Below are 14,641 nucleotides of genomic sequence, written 5' to 3'. Positions count from 1 at the left end.
CAGCCATCAAAAAATGAAATCTTGCCATTTGCAATGACGTGGATGGAACTAGAGGGTATTATGTTAAGTCAAATAACTCAATCAGAGAAAGACAATTATCATATGATCTCACTGATATGAAGAATTTGAAAAACAAGGCAGAGGATCATAAGGGAAGAGAGGGAAAAAATGAAACAAGATGAAACCAGGGAAGGAGACAAACCATAAGAGACTCTTAATCTCAGGAAACAAACTAAGGGTTGATGAAAGGGAGGTGGGTGGGAGGGATTGGTGGTGGGGTTATGGACATTGGGGAGGGTATGTGCTATGGTGAGTGCTTTGAATTGTGTAAGACTGATGAATCACAGACCTGTATCCTTGAAACAAATAATACATTATATGTTAATTTTTAAAAAAAGAAACAAAATAAGGAACAAGCTTAATGGAATGAATAGCAGGCTGAGAACAAAAGCAGAAGAATAAATTAATGATCTAGACAATAGAGTAATAGAAAGTAATCAAACTGAACAAAAAGAAAAAAATAATAGAGAATAAAAGTAGAACTGAGAGATGAGAATAGACTTAGGTAACTCAGTGACTCCATCAAATATAATCTTCACATTATAGAAGTCCCAAAAGAAGAAGAGAGAGAAAAGGGGACAAAAAATTTATTTAAAGAAATAATAGCTGAAAACTTCCCCAACTGGGAGAGGAAACAGATATCCAAAGCCAGATGTCACTGAGAACCCTCAACAAAATCAACAAAAGCTGATCCATGCCATGGCATATTGTAATTAAAATGGCAAAATATACTGATAAAGAAAAAAATTTTAAAAGCACAAATACGAAAGAAAACAGTTACATATAAGAGAAACCCCTTAACACTGTCAAGACTTTTTCAACAGAAACTTTCTAAGCCAGAAGGGATTGACATGATATATTCATAGTTCTGAATGGAAAAAAAAATCTGGAACCAAAAATGTTCTATCCAGCAAGGCTACCATTCACAATAGAAGGAGATATAAAGAGTTTACCAAAGAGAAACTAAAGGAGTTCATGACCACTAAACCAGCCCTGTAAGAAAAACTAAAGGGATTCTTTTAGCAGAAAGGAAAGGCCAAAAGTGACTGTATGAAGTTAGGAAACACAAAAGTTGGGAAACACACACACAAAAATGAATATTTCTGGAAAAAATCAATCAAGGAACTCTCAAAAGGATGGAAATATGACAACATATACACAAAACATAGGGAAGAGAAAGGAAAAGATGGGTTCAAACCAAATGACCATCAACTTCACATAGACTGCACTATGAAGAAAATGTTATATACAAATTTAATGGTAACCACAAATCAAAAACCACTATTAAATATTCAAAGACTAAAGAGGAAGAAATACAAACATATCATTAAAGAAAACCAGCAAATCATGAAAGAAAGACAAGAAAAGATCAGAAAAAATCTTCAGAAACACCACAAAACAAGTAACAAAATGGCAATAAATACATATCTATCAAGAATTACTTTGAATATAAATGGACTAAACCCTCCAATCAGAAGACATAGGGTGAAAGAATAGAAGTTTAAAAAAAAAGAATAAAAGATAAACAAGACCCATCTATATCTTGCCAGCAGAATACACTTTAGACCTAAAGATACTTTCAGATTGGAAGTGAGAGGATAGAGAAACAGTTATTATGCAAATGGATGTCAAAAGAAAGTTAGGGTAGCAATACTTATAAGACTTTTTAAAAAAGATTTTGTTTATTTTATTTGAGAGAGAGAGCATAAGTAGGATAAGGGGCAGAAGGAGAAGCTGAGCAGGGAACCCACTGTGGGGCTCGATCCTGGAACTCTGGAACCATGACCTGAGTCAAAGGCAGATGCTTAACCTACTGAGTCAACCAGGCACCCTGAAAAAATAGACTTTAAAACAAAGACTAAACAAAAGACAAGGAAGGACAGTATAAATCATAAAGGGGACAATCCAACAGAAAATCTAACACTTGTGAATATTTATGAGCCCAAAATGGGAGCATCCAAATACATAAAGCAGTTAATAACAAACATTAAAGTACTAATTTATACAAACAAAATACAATAATAGTAGGGGACTTTAACCACTCACATCAATGGACAGATTGTCTAAATAGGAAATAAACAAGGAAATGGGGGTTTTGAAAAATTCACTGGATCAGGTGGGTTTAACATATTTATTCAGAACATCCCATCCTAAAACAACAGAATACACATTCTTTTCAAGTGCACATGGAACATTCTTTAGAATAGATCACATATTAGGCCACAAAATCATGCTTGACAAATTCAAAATGATTGAAATCATACCATGCATCTTTTCTGACCATGATGCTAATGAAACTAGAACTCAACCACAAGAAAAACATCTGGAAAGACCACAAATACCTGGTGTTAAATAAAATGCTACTAAACAATGAATGAGTCAATAAGGAAATCAAAGAAGAAATAAAAAATTATGTGGAAACGAATAAACATGAAAACAGTTCAAAACCTTTGGGATGCAGCAAAAGTGTTCTAAGAGGGAAGTTTGTAGCAATATAGGCCTACCTCATGAAGCAAGAAAAATTTTAAGTAGATAACCTAACCTTTCACCTAAAGGATCTAGAGAAAAGAATAACAAACAAAACCTGAAACCAGCAGAAGGAAGGAAATAATAAAAATTAAAGCAGAAATAAATGATGCAGAAACTAAAAAACAAACCCACAAACAAACAATAGAACAGATCAATGAAACCAGGAGACAGTTCTTTGAAAAAAAATCAATAAAATTGATAAATCTTTACCCAGACCTATCAAGAAAAAAGGAGACTCCAATAAAATCACAAATGAGAGAGGAGAAATAACCAACACTAAAGAAATACAAACAATTAAGAGAACATTATGAAAGGCTATATGGCAAGAGTTGGACAACCTGGAACTGAATAAATTTCTGGAAATATGTGACCTATCAAAACTGAAACAAGAAGAAATAGAAAATTTGAACAAACCAATTATCAGCAAAGAAATTGAATCAGTAATCAAAAAGATGGCTTCACAAATTCGACCAAATATTTAAAGAAGAGTTAACATCTATTCTCAAACTATTCAAAAAACAAAACAAAACAAAACAAAAAAACAGAAAATGAAGGATAACTTCCAAATTCATTCTGTGAGGTCATTATCATCCTGATACCAAAATGACATAAAAGCACCACAAAAAAGGGGGTACTATAGGTCAGTTATCTCTGATGAATGTAGATGCAAAACTCTTCAATAAAATATTAGCTAACCTTGGTTAACTTAGGGGAGGGGGTTAGGTGGATGGGTGAAACTGGTGATATGGATTAAGGAATGCACTTGTGATGAGCCCTAGGGGATGTGTTGAATTGTTAAATCACTATATTATACATCTGAAACTAATATAACACTGTATGTTAACCAACTGGAATTAAAATAAAAATTAAAAAATAAATCTAACAGTATTGACAGTTATAATATATGTTAATGAATTAAGTGTTTCAATTAAAAATTAGAGATAATCATAAAAGATTAACAAAAAGGATTAAATATGTGCTCTCTATAAGAATGAACTTTAAATATATAGACACAAACAGGTTGAAAGTAAATGGATGTGCAAGGTGTACTACATAAATACTGAGTGTAAGAAAGCTGGTGGAGTAGAGGGGGACTCTTAATAAGACTTTAAGACAGAACACGACCAGAGATAAAAAGGAATATTTCATAATGATAAAAGTTTAACTCATAAGAAATAAATAATAATAATAATAAATATAGGTATACCTAATTAGAATATTTCAAAATAACATGGAGCAAAAATTGGTGGGCATTAAGGAGGGCATGTATTTCATGGAGCACTGGGTATTATACATAAACAATGAATCTCAGAACACTACATCAAAAACTACTGATGTACGGTAACTAACATAACAGGATAAAGAAATTTTGACAGAATTAAAGGGAGACCTATACAATTTCATTATCTTAGAGAGATCACCACTCCTTTCTCAGATTTGGTAGAAGATCTAGACAAAATTCAGTAAAGACCTAAATGATATGAACAATTCTATCAACCAACTAGACTTAAAGGATATCCCCAACAACTACAGGATACACACTATTTTTCAAGTGTACATGGTATGTTCACCAATAAAGAAAATAAATCATATAGAGTATGTCTTCTAACCAGAAAAGAATTAAAGAAATCAGCAAGTGTAAGATATCTAAAATTTACCAGAGAAAGAGACCAGAAGAATACAAGAAGACAAGCTACTACAAAATGGACTGAAGTGTTAAAATATATGTCCAAATACTGTCACATGGAAAATATTTATGAAAATAATAAAAAACAAAATAATTATTACAAAATGCCCAAACTCCAAGTTATGGGTAATGATCAAAGCCTACAAAGGATATCAAAGATTCTCAAGTTAAATGTGGAAGGAAGAGAAAACAATTGAATAGATTAATTAGCACTTAAGGTAAAATGTACATTTCTAGAAAAGGTCAACAGGGACCTTTTTTTTCTATGTTCAGTTAGCCAACATATAGTACATTATTAGTTTTTGATGTAGTGTTCAGTGATTCATTAGTTGCATATAACACCCAGTGCTCATCATATGTGTCCTTTCATTATTTCTTGTAGAGTATCCTGAGAAAAAGGTGCTTTGCAAGTATGGTTCCTGTTCAATTTGGGGGAAATGGAGTACATCAATTCAACTCTTTGTATTTTAGTTTCCTGTTTATTTTTATCAACTTTGGCTGTGGGATCTTAGAAGGATTAATGAATTAACAATCTGAAACCATTTGGTGTTACTTGAGAAGATGGTGTTCATTTAGATTTTATGTCAGAGTAGAAGTACTCCTGGATGTACAGTGGTTACATTGTGTGTTTTTCCTCTAGAGCAGAAGTTTATTGAGTACAATTCTTGACAGATCACAGTCTCTTCTCTCTCATGGTGCATAAAGCTAACATTTACTCTGAGAAGTCTAAAAAAAGGGAAATCCTAAGGATTAGAAGCACAGACTTTAATCTTCTGGCTGACAGGCTGTGAGTGACACTTTCAAAGCCAGCCAAGTAAGTGGTGGTAAATTCTCATGTCTAGAATGGAGTCCCTCCTCCTCACCCCAAGGGACCTTGTTAGTCAGTTCTTGACTAAAGGCTACAGGGTATAGAATCCTGATCCAATAAGTAATGGCATTTAGAGGTACACAGTGCTCTACATCAAAATAAAGCAAAGTTTTCACCTCATCCTTGGAAAACATTTAATTTTTAAAAATTATGAGAGTGATTGGAAAATGATTATAATCAATTCATGTACAACCATATTTGGATGAAATATATTAATAAGAGAGATTCAAACAAGGTATCTATTCAGTTTGTCTTTCTAAAAACCTGCAATCAGAACTGACTAGATCAAACTTTTGATTCTCTGTTTTCATAGTACCATGTTCCTTTAATTTGTAATTTTATAGCTGTTTTGGTGATTATTTGAATAATGCTTTCCTCCTCTACTAGATTTTAAGTTAGAAGAGTAGATAGCATGTTTATGTTGCTAACAATTACATTGTCAGCACTTAGCATAGTGACTGGCAAAAGTGTGCATTTGGTAAATATCTTTAATAGAAAAAAAAATGAATGGTAAAGTTGTATTCTTTCAGCCTTATCCATATTTACCCATACATGTAATGTGGATAATAAACACCATTAGCAAGTGTTTAAAAAGATTAAATTAGATAACATAATTAATGTTCCACTTATAAATAGTAAATTGTTTTGCAAATCATATGCCATAATGTTATTTTTTGTGATCCTTACTCCCCTATCTCTCTCAATATTAACTAAGAGTTCTTATTATTTCATTTCTTTCTCTTACTCCTCTCTTCTTACTTTGTTATGTCCCCCTCTCTGTATCCTTATCTTTTCCCTTTGGGTTCATTACCTCCCACTCAGGTCCTTCTTCCTGAAATGCATGATAGTAATGATGTTGGTGATGATAACTATCACCACAACTAAGAATGTAGGCTGGTATGGCATTTTATCAGAACAGTGAGAGTCCTACAAATGAAAGTACACATGGTCATGGTTGCCTAAATATGTAGAACTGTATCTATTTTTGTCCTTAGAAGTCTCAATATCTATATTATTAAAATTCACATCTTTCCTTTTAGAAAATAAATAAAATTATAATAATGTTGTGTTCCATCATTTTAGCACATCAAAAAGAAAAGGCTCTTTTATAGCCACATCTTTCTTCCTCTTCCTCTTGTAAGACCCAAGTCTGAACGGGTTAGATACCATCTCATTCACTCAAACCCAAACACTAAGTCCTTGTAGAGTGTCTTTGGTTTCAACATTATGGTTCTCTCCTCAATCTTCACATATCTATAGCTAGTTGGATGGTGAAGCAAGCATTGGTTCAATATAGAAACTGTATCCATTGGCTTATTGTCATTTTTGTGGGGTTTAAAACAGGCTAAAGTACAAACTAAAAACTTATAGAGTCCAAGACTATAGCTTTGATTGTTTTATCCTGCATATACCAGGTTATCTCTTGCTGCATTAACAAACTGCTCCCAAATCAGTGACTTAAAGCAACAACTGTTATGTTTGCTAAAGAACTCAGAGAGCATTCACCTGAGAGTTCTTCATTTGTGGCATCAACTGTGATGGATCAGGTGGAAGCTGTGCTCAATCATAGCACTAAAATATTTGGGGCCTGAACATCTAAGATGTCTTCACTGATGTATCTGGCCACTCTATTGGGAGAGCTGGAACAGTTAGGGAATGGTTTGGCATCTCTTTCTATGATGTTCCAGTATAGTAACTGGATATATTTACATTAGAGTTTGGGGTTCTAAGGAGGAAGCAGTCTTTTAGGGTCCAGCATTGGAAGTAATACAGCTTTGCTTCTACCACATTCTATTTGCCAAAATCAATCACAGGGTCAGCCCAGAATCAAACAGCAGAGAAAGAAACTTTACTTCTTGACGGCTGGATGGTAAGGTCTTCTTGCAAAAGACCATGTGAATGGACATCTGGGCTGATATGAGGAATTTGAGAAACAAGACAGAGGATTATAGGAGAAGGGAGGGAAAAATGAAGATGAAACCAGAGAGGGAGACAAACCATAAGAGACTCTCAGGAAAACAAACTCAGGAAACTGAGGGTCGCTGGAGTGGAGGGGGTGGGAGGGATGGGTGGCTGGGTAATGGACGCTGGGGAGGGTATATGCTATGTTAAGTGCTGTGAATTGTGTAGGACTGATGAATCACAGACCTGTACCCCTGAAACGAATAATACATTATATGTTAATAAACAAAAACAAAAAAGACCATGAATTACCATCTTTGAAAACAAAATATACCTATACATGGAGACATTTCCTATTAGGTCATTTTCTTTGAATAGCTTTATGGTCAATATCTTCCAGAAGAAAACAATCCTTGCTTAATATGTCAACCAATCAATAATCCTTAAATTGTTAACCTCTGCAATGCCCAAACACTTACTGTGACAGGGCACACAGGCTTCAAGGAGTTCGTATTTGTACTATTCCAGTTTCCTCTAGTTTTCTTTTTTTTTTTTTAAGATTTTATTTATTTATTTGACAGAGAGAGACAGAGAGAGAGGGAACACAAGCAGGGACAGTGAGAGAGGGAGAAGCAGGCTTCCAACTGAGCAGGGAGCCCGATGCGGGGTTCGATCCCAGGATGCTGGGACCATGACCTGAGACCAAGGCAGACAACAAATGAGCCACCCAGGCACCCCTCCTCTAGTTCTGTTAATAAGGATTTAAAGGAAATCTACAAATTGTATTCAGTTGATAAGTCCTTAAATGTCTTTTAATCAGTAACAGGAATCTTTTTTTACCCTCTTTATTACTTGCTACTTATTTGTTATAGAAACTGTCTCATTTATCTCACAGAATTTCTCCTATTCTAGACTTGGCTTGTTGCTTCCTTGGGATGTTGTTTAGCATGTTCCTCTATCCTTTCTATTTCCTGTAGAATAGTAATTGGTGCCTAATTGAATTCAATTTTTTTATATAAACACATCATAGGTGGTGCTGTATATTTTTCGTCAAATCATGTCAGGAGGCACATAGTTGCCTGGTTGTCTCTTTTTGTGACTTAAAGATTATCAGTGGGTTCAGGTGCTATCAGCCTAATTTCTCCAGTATAAAGTTACCCATGAATCTTCCTCTTCATTGTTTTAGCAGACAAAATGCCTTTTTTATTAGGTGTTGCATGCTGATTATTTCCTGATTCTGTCATTCTGTATTTATTACCTGAAATTCTTCTATTAAGAACTTTTGTTCATCGACTATTTGGTTACACAGTTTGTATAACAAGAGAAAAATAAATTCTTGCTCTTTTACTATTATTTTCCAGTTTTTAGAATAATGATTTGGTACCCTAGCAACCTTTAAAGGTGAACAATGAGATTTTTTTTCATTTTGAACTCATGAATTTTAATATACTTTCTTTAATCCATTGGAGTCATTAGTCTTTTTTTTTTTTAGTGTCTGAGTCAATTCTTTATTCAAGTTTTATTTTTTAGATTTTATTTAAATTCTAGTTAGTTAACAGAGTGAGATATTAATTTCAGGTATACAAATATAGTGATTAAACACTTCTATACAATACTTGGTGCTCATCACAAGTACATGCCTAAATGCCCATCATCTACTTAACCCATCCCCCCACCCACCTTCCCTCTGGTAACCTTTAGTTTGTTCTCTATAGTTAAGAGTGTATTTCTTGGTGGGGTGCTTGCATGGCTCATTTGGTTAAGCAACTGACTCTTGATTTCAGCTGAGGTCATGATCTCAGGGTTGTGAGATTGTCCCACACATCAGGCTTTGCGCTGATCATGGAACCTTCTTGGGATTCTCTCTCTCCCTCTCCCTCTGCTCCCCACCCCCGCACTCTCTCTCTATTAACAACAACAACAACAAAAAAAATTGCTCCTTTTTTTTTCCCTTTGGTCATATGTTTTATTTCTTAAATTCCACGTATTGCTGAAATCATATGGTATTTTTCTTTCTTTGACTGAAGGCATTATTCTTTTGATGCACAAAAGCCCATCTTTGGCATACAGCAGCACTGGGTATTATATGTAAACAATGAATCATGGAACACTACATCAAAATCTAATGATGTATTGTATGGTGACTAACAGTAAAAAAAAAATAAAAGCATTTTTACTCATTTTTTAATGAGGCTATTGGAGGAACTGAAATGCATACAATGAAATGAAGAACTATAAAGTAAAAAATAGAACAAAATAAAATAAATAAAGTCTCCTGAGTCCCCTTAACCACAGTGGTCTTTGATCACTTCCTTCATACTTTCCAGTATAAAATATTCCAGGCTAATCTTGTACATTTCTTGCCAGGATGTGGCATCAGCCATTTTTCCAAAGAGACTTGGTTGCTTTTAGTAAGAACTGCTATTTAGAGATCTCCGTATGGGCTCAGTGATTAGGGCTATTATATTGACATTACTTCTGGGAATTTTTCTATGGATAGGAGTAGGAAGTAAATATTTTTTTAAAAAGATTTTATTTACCTATCTGTCAGAGACCATAAGCAGGGGGAGTGGCAGGCAAAGGGAGAAACAGGATCCGCACTGAGCAAGGATCTCGTTATGGACTTGATCACAACCTGAGAGGAAGGCAAATGTTTAACTGACTGAACCACCAAGGATCCTGGAAGTAAATATTTTTTAAAAGGAAAAAATACGTCATGAATTTGTACTGGTATTAATGTAAATGTAAAATTAAGTATTTTTCCTTAACTCATTTGATGTCAGCATTTGTTCTTTTCACTCAGTCTAAAATAATAATTCTCAAAGCTATTAGTTTAATTATTTATAGGTAAATAAGTAATTAAGTTAATGAATCATGATAACTAATACATACACATATTGACAGAATAACAATATAAATATGACTCCTAAGTATCTTTTACATTTTCTTTTTTGCCTTTTTGTTTTAAGAATATATCTCCCTAGTGGGTCACCTGGGTGGCTCAGTGGGTTAAGCCTCTGCCTTCGGCTCGGGTCATGATCTCAGGGTCTTGGGGTCGAACCCCGCATCAAACCCCACATCAGGCTTTCTGCTCAGTGGGGAGCTTGCTTCTCCCTCTCTCTCTGCCTGCCTCTCTGCATACTTGTGATCTCTCTCTGTCTCTCTGTCAAATAAAAAATCTTAAAAAAAAAAAAAAAGAATATATCCTCTAAGAACGTACATTCAAATTACTGAGTTTTATAAATATTTGAAAGAGCTCTGCGTGACTAGGCTACCAATTCAACATATAGTTAGTGTTACTCTTTCATTTTTTTTTTTGAGGAATTTCTCTATTTTTCAGATCACTTTTACCTAGTTGGGTTATATATACCTTGTTTATATAACTATCTTAAACAATTTGAGATATAATTCACATAATACACAAGCCAACCATTGTATACTTATTAAAGTATACAATAAAATGCTTATTCATAGTATTGTCCAACCATCAGGACAATCTAAGTTGAGATCAATTTTGTTTACAGAAAAAGAAAGCTTGTACTCATTAGCAGTAACTCTCCATTCCCTACCACCTCTAGGCCCTCAAGTCCTAGGCAATCACTAATCTACTTACCACATCTACAGATTTGCCTATTCTAGACATTTCATATAAATGGAATTATACAATATGTGATCTTCCGTGATTCATTTCTTTCCCTTAGCATAGTGTTTTCATGGTTCATCCAACCATGCTATAATATCTATCAGTACTCACTCCTTATTAATGAATAATAATTTATTATTCCTTCTTATAATGAATAATATTTTATAATTTGATATTCCATTATATGAATCTTATTTATCCATTCATCAGTTGATGGATATTTTGGTTGTCTCTACTTTTTGCCTACTGTGAACATTTGTGTTGTACTATTTTTGCATGGGTGTATGTTTTCATTTCTCTTGGAGATATATATATATACATATATATATGTATATATATATTTCCATGTATATGTGTATGTGTGTATATATGTAGTAATATGTATGTATGTATGTGTATATATATATACATATATGTATATATATGGAAAATGTGTATCTTTTAAAGGTACATTTGTTTCTTGTTAAAGAAAATAGTAGTGATGTTGTCATTTGTCATATTATACCAGACCTAATATTAAGGACTTATGTACTACTTCATACAATAGTTCAGAAAAAAAATCTTAGAGAAGTTGTTCCTTTTTCTCTTGTTTCGTAGATGTCCAAAGGAAAGGAGTTACCCCAGAGAAGAACAAAAGAAAGAAAACAAGTTTCAATTATATCATGTCTCCATAGCCTCCCGCTGGCATTTCATACCTACATCAACTCAGTATTTTAGATGATTTTAGCTTTCTGCTCACAACACAGAAATATTTTTTCTAGATTTCATTTGTATAAGTCTTCTTGATTGACTCAAAGAGGGTACTTATGGAAATAGTAGAGGATATTGAAAATCATGTAGTGAAAAATGCATTTGGTTAAAAGTCAGAAATCTGGGTTCAAATCATGGTTCTGCAACTCAGTAACAAGGTGACCTGGGGCAAGTAACTTGGCTTTTCTGTGTCCAGGTTCCTTCTCTATAAAAGAGAAGATAAATAACAGAGATATTGTTAATCTTGTGAAGATTAAATTTAAATATCATAGAAGTACATAGCAGAATGTCTTGTATGTTCTATGTACCTGACAAATGCTGGTCATAATTATCTTTTTATTGCATGATTTTGGTTTAAGAGTAAACAATATAAGGATTTAGTGAAAGGAGTTTAGTAACTATGTTAAGTTCTTATTCTCCAGGCTATATGATTCATTATCACTAATACAACAGAGGTTTAGAAATAGCATAATAATGGGTTGTGCACTAGGTTGCCTTGACAAATTATTGAGAGAAAGTTGTAAATGTCCTGCTTCCAGCAATTTGTTTTTCTTCCTTTCTTTCACTTACCATAATAAAAAACTTGAAACACTCAAGGAGACAGATAAGTAGATATCCTTGAAAATGTCTACAGATGAGACTTGGACACAGAGTTTCCTCATTAGTTAAAATGTAAATACCCCATTTAGCTTCATCCATTGAGACTTCAATCTCTTCCAGTAATAATATCTCCTATGCCTATTATCCCTAAGAGAAATAAAATTAATTTTTCCAAGTTGAGTTCCTATTAATATCATCATAATAGGTCCCTGTGTTCAATCATTGAATCTAAGTCAGTTGGTCATGACCCAACCCCATTTGTTTCAAATTATAATTATGTTTGCCAAGTTAAGTTTATTCATAAATCTTCCCAGGTGTCTAAAGGTCTGCATTATGTTCACAAATTTATTAAGAATTGGAATGCAAATTTAAGCTTAGCATCATTTTAGATTATATTTTGATTTATTCCATTTAACATCATGCACTGCAGAACTGGCAACAAGCCAAAACATCTTTCATAATTCTGACAAAATTACTGTTTTACCAAATTGCTTTCTAGTTGACATTTCCTTGTTTGCTAGTGGAAAATAGTGAAGTTTTCTGAAATAAAAATTACTCCATAACAATAAACTTTTCTGAGACCTTATCATCACTATTGTTTTCATAATTTTAAATGTAAACACATTTATAATGCACTTAACTGGGGTCCATTGAAAGAATCATTGTTTATCCCCTACAAATAAAATTTCTGTTCTAAAAAATAAAAAATAATATTTGGCAAGATCAAAATGCATAATTTTTAGTAGCTTTTTTGAGGTATAAGCAACCTACAATAAATGTATATACTTGAAGAATATAATTTCATATATTTTGACATATGTATATACCCCCTGAAAGCATCATCAAAATTATAATCATTCCCAATAATTTCCTCATACTCCTTTGTAACCTCTCCCTTACACTCCTCTCCCTGCTTTCCCACTGCCACCTCATTCCTTGGTCATTCCTAAATGCTTTCTATACCTGTACTTTGTAATATAAATATATTATACAAATTGGTACTCTTTTTTGTTTTCTTTCACTCAGAATAATTATTTTGAAATTTACCCATATTGTCATATATCATGGTTTCTTTATCCTCTTCACCTATTCATGAATATTTGGGTTATTTTTAGTTTGGATTATTGCAAATAATGCTGCTCTGAACATTTGTCACAAATTTTTACATGGTCAAATCTCTTTATTCCTCTTAGGTAAATAGGCTTAGAATGGCTAAATCCTATGTTACATGAATAGTTAACTTTTTAAGAAACTGCCCAAGTGTTTTTCAAAGTTGTGTCATTTCACATTCCCATCAGCATCATTTCAGTGTGCCAGTACATCCACATACTTGTCAACACTTAGTACAATCAGTCTTTCTAATTTTAGCCATTCTCACAATGTGTAGTGGTAACTCACTGTGGTTTGAATTTGCCTCTTTAGGAATTCATGATGTTGAGTATCTTTTTAAGTGCTCATTTAGCATCTGTATGTCTTTATTGAGTTGTTGGTTTCTTTACTATTGAGTTTTGAGTTATTTATATTATTTATATATTCTATATATACGTTCTTTATCAGACATATGTATATTAAATATTGCCCCCCTGTGTATAGCTTTCTTTTCATCTGACTAAAAGTGCCTTTGGAATTTTGAAGTTTTCATTTTGATGAAACTTCATTTTTACAGATTGTGCTTTTGTTGCCCTGTTGAAGAAATGTTTGCCTGACATGAGTTCATAAAGATTTTCTCTCATGTTTTATTCCAGAAATTTTATATTTTCAGGCTTTACATTTAAATTAATGATCCATTTCCATTTAATTTCTGTATATAGTGCAAAGTATGGATTGAAGTTCCTTTTTTGGGCAAGGTAGATATAAATTTCTAATTTTTCCAGAACCATTTGTTAAAAAGACTATCCTTTCTTCACTGAATTGACTTTGAACTATTATCTAAAATGAGTTCCCCTTGGGGTGCCTGGGTGGGTCAGTGGTTAAGCATCTGTTTTTGGCTCAGGTCTTGATCCCAAGGGTCCTGAGCTGCCTGCTCTAGCTGGAAGCCTGCTTCTCCCTCTCCCATTTCCCTCCCCCTACTTGTGTTCTCTCATTCACTGTGTGTCTCTCTGTCAAATAAACAAATAAAATCTTAAAAATAAAATAATAAAATAAAATAAAAGGAGTTCCCCAAATATATGTGGATTAACTTCTATCAGAACAATGAAACATTGCTTCCTAGTTCATCTCTCAGCTCATAAGTTTTCTGATTTCCCACTTTGTCCTCTTTTCCCTAGGTAAACACACCAGTTATTTCCATTGCTATCCACGATGCAATGATGGATATCCTTCCTGCTGTTGGGTGAGAAGAATGAGAACTATCAGTCTATTTATTATGGACTTTAATTCTGTTCCCTATTTATTGTTTTATTTTATTATCTGTTTTTGTACATGTAACAATTTGATAATTATTGTCACTATATACATGATTATAACTAAGGCATTCAATGTCAGACACAAACTGAGATATCAAAAGCCCTCTTGTGCACAGGAAACATCTTTTCAGAAAAATCAAGCTGATATGGCAGTAGGGCACACATTTCACAAATATTTTTACATGTCTGCTATGCCT

This window comes from Lontra canadensis, unplaced genomic scaffold (genome assembly GCF_010015895.1).
Source record: "Lontra canadensis isolate GAN:19392208 unplaced genomic scaffold, GSC_riverotter_1.0 scaffold3, whole genome shotgun sequence".
Classification (NCBI taxonomy): domain Eukaryota; kingdom Metazoa; phylum Chordata; class Mammalia; order Carnivora; family Mustelidae; genus Lontra; species Lontra canadensis.
The sequence above is the reverse complement of the archived record's forward strand: the minus strand, read 5'-3'. Positions refer to the sequence as shown.